At 43.6% G+C, this 3,555-nt stretch overlaps 1 protein-coding gene across 1 annotated transcript in view; it reads left to right on the plus strand.

Moving 5' to 3' along the window:
* Positions 1–1,460: 1,460 nt before the first annotated feature.
* Positions 1,461–3,555, plus strand: part of LOC115122390 (xin actin-binding repeat-containing protein 1-like) — a 24,566-nt gene continuing 22,471 nt past the window's right edge. Inside the window, 1 exon segment of the mRNA XM_065013775.1 lies at positions 1,461–1,849. The gene's annotated coding sequence lies outside the window, so the exon portion shown is untranslated.

A 3,555-nucleotide genomic window follows, 5' to 3' on the forward strand; every position in this document is an offset into this window, starting at 1 on the left:
ACAGGAAAATACCATGGTCCCCCCCCCCCCCCCATTGTACTACCATGGTACATTTTTGCTAAGAGAATGCATTTCAGAAAGGACATACTGTATTCGTAAAATACAGGTTTTTGGGAGGACTCTCATTTGAATGTGTGAAGTGATATTGCCGAAACGGACTTAAAGTGATGCTCCCCCCGGAAGGTTTGTATAATCCAACCAGGCATACATTTTAAGACCTAGCCCTACTCAGGCCCGATTGCTTCTGTCAAATTTAAGGCTCTCCTGTTTTATATTTGACAAGGTTGGAAGCGCTTCTGACACCATGTTATGATCTTAGTCAGTCAGATCTTATGACCGTACTGCGCAGCAGAGCATGAGAAAATGGCTCCTCTTCAAAATGTTAATGATCAGTTTAGTGATACGCTGCCAGGACACTAGTTATTGATGACAAAAATAACCCTGCCCGTCCCTAAACCGATCTACCCGTCCCTAACCCGAGGTTTAACGTCGTGGTCCAATAGGGATCGTTATCATCGAATTGTGTTCTAAGGCATCCATTTCGTATGATATGTTGCGTCCTGCAAATTTAAAAAAATAAATAATACAAAATAACATTGTGCAATTTGTATGATATATGTTACGAATCCAATTCGTACAATTATGTTAACAAATTTCTTGTTCTTAAGATCCCGGACTGCATAGATTTAGTCAATTTGAGCGAACACTTATTTACAGATCAGCGAATAAAACTGCTGTTCATTTATCACATTGGTTCCCATAGCAACAACACAACATGCCTTAACATAAGAAACAGAAATAACTGTAACAGTTGTAATGGATCTCTGTATTGTCCCTGGGTATTGATGCATTATTACATCGACAATGAGGACTATCCAACAACACAAGGCCATATTAATCACTTACTAAAGCGACAGCAGGGTTTATAAAGGGGATTTTCGCTATGGTGAAAAAAGTTAGTATGATAAACTATGTGGAGAGAGAGATAAATGTTGCCGTTTGAATAGCACCCTATTCCCTATATAGTGTACTACTTTTGACCAGAGCCCTATGGCACCCTATTCCCTATACGGTGCGTTACCTTTGACCAGAATCATATGGGTCAAGGTCTAAAGTAGTGCACTATATAGGGAATAGGGTACCATAGGTCTCTGGTCAAAAGTAGTGCACTATATAGGGAATAGGGTGCCATAGGGCTCTGGTCAAAAGTAGTGCACTATATAGGGAATAGGGTGCTATTTGGGACACATATGTGGTATGAGGTATTGTAACATCAAGGCTGTGCTAGGCATTCCAGCTAGCTAGATCAGAGAGGGAAGGGGCTAGACCAGCTGCTCTGGTTCACATGGAGAGAGAGAGAGAGGGGGGGAGCAAGAGTGAGAGGGGGAGAGGGGGGTGAGAGAGACAGAGAGAGGGGAGAGAGAGACTGGGTTCAAACTCAGGTATCCTGCATGACACAAGGCTATTGTCCCATTGAGCTAAAATCTAGGCATTGGGCTCAGTGAGCAAACAAACGCAAGTCTTCATGTCTCAGGCAAGATTACTGATCACATTTTACAGAACCACCTTCATTACACCTGCAAAGCCTTAAACTTTACTGCACAGCACAGCACATCGACAAGACTATGCACTTTGTTTTATGGCAACAATTATGACGTAATCAGAGTGATTTGAGTTCCATTGAGGAGATGTATCTGTCTGGATTCCGGAAGCCTTGGAATCACTGGGTGGTAAAACAAAGGGACTTTGGCCAAAGGGAATTGCTGTGTCTTGTGAGTGACGGATGCTTCCAGAACAGCACTGGACTGAATAGCACAGACGGGAATGCACAGAAGACATCCCCACTCAGGTAAGGATATTAATAACGAATATATCTCTGGATAAACAAACGGTTAATTGTTAATGCTGGTCTCGTGTCGCTCAGTTGGTAGAGCATGGGGTTGTGGGTTCGATTCCCACAGGGGACCAGTATGAAAATGTCTGCACTCACTACTACTGTATGTCGCTCCGGATAAGAGCGTCTGCTCAACGACTGAAATGTGAATGATACCTTCATGTTTATCTGATTTCGGTAAGATTGAGTCACAGACAAGTGTAGGGATGGAGTATGTGTTAGCTTTTGCTACTTTCATTAGTAACTCTTAAATACAATATGCAAATGTTGGATTGCATTGTAAAGGACTTCAAAAATTGTATAAGTAGAAGATGATGTACCAGGATATAAACAGTATACCTGTAACCCTTTAGCATGTGGTGTACAGGTGTTCCAGTGGTATACAGGTGTAGTCAGTGGTGTACAGGTGTTCCAGTGGTAAACAGGTGTAGTCCTTGGTAAACAGGTGTAGTCAGTGGTGTACAGGTGTAGTCAGTGGTGTACAGGTGTTCCAGTGGTAAACAGGTGTAGTCAGTGGTAAACAAGTGTAGTCCTTGGTAAACAGGTGTAGTCAGTGGTGTACAGGTGTAGTCAGTGGTGTACAGGTGTTCCAGTGGTAAACAGGTGTAGTCAGTGGTAAACAGGTGTAGTCAGTGGTAAACAGGTGTAGTCCTTGGTAAACAGGTGTAGTCAGTGGTAAACAGGTGTAGTCAGTGGTATACAGGTGTTCCAGTGGTAAACAGGTGTAGTCAGTGGTGTACAAGTGTAGTCAGTGGTGTACAGGTGTTCCAGTGGTAAACAGGTGTAGTCAGTGGTATACAGGTGTAGTCAGTGGTGTACAGGTGTTCCAGTGGTAAACAGGTGTAGTCCTTGGTAAACAGGTGTAGTCATTGGTAAACAGGTGTAGTCAGTGGTGTACAGGTGTTCCAGTGGTAAACAGGTGTAGTCAGTGGTAAACAGGTGTAGTCAGTGGTAAACAGGTGTAGTCAGTGGTGTACAGGTGTTCCAGTGGTAAACAGGTGTAGTCAGTGGTATACAGGTGTTCCAGTGGTATACAGGTGTAGTCAGTGGTATACAGGTGTTCCAGTGGTATACAGGTGTAGTCAGTGGTGTACAGGTGTTCCAGTGGTAAACAGGTGTAGTCAGTGGTGTACAGGTGTTCCAGTGGTAAACAGGTGTAGTCAGTGGTGTACAGGTGTTCCAGTGGTAAACAGGTGTAGTCCTTGGTAAACAGGTGTAGTCATTGGTAAACAGGTGTAGTCAGTGGTAAACAGGTGTAGTCAGTGGTATACAGGTGTAGTCAGTGGTGTACAGGTGTTCCAGTTGTATACAGGTGTTCCAGTGGTATACAGGTGTAGTCAGTGGTATACAGGTGTTCCAGTGGTATACAGGTGTAGTCAGTGGTATACAGGTGTAGTCAGTGGTATACAGGTGTTCCAGTGGTATACAGGTGTAGTCAGTGGTGTACAGGTGTTCCAGTGGTAAACAGGTGTAGTTCTTGGTAAACAGGTGTAGTCATTGGTGTACAGGTGTTCCAGTGGTAAACAGGTGTAGTTCTTGGTAAACAGGTGTAGTCAGTGGTGTACAGGTGTTCCAGTGGTAAACAGGTGTAGTTCTTGGTAAACAGGTGTAGTCATTGGTGTACAGGTGTTTCAGTGGTAAACAGGTGTAGTTCTTGGTAA

This window comes from Oncorhynchus nerka, linkage group LG9b (assembly GCF_034236695.1).
Source record: "Oncorhynchus nerka isolate Pitt River linkage group LG9b, Oner_Uvic_2.0, whole genome shotgun sequence".
In the NCBI taxonomy this organism is placed as follows: domain Eukaryota; kingdom Metazoa; phylum Chordata; class Actinopteri; order Salmoniformes; family Salmonidae; genus Oncorhynchus; species Oncorhynchus nerka.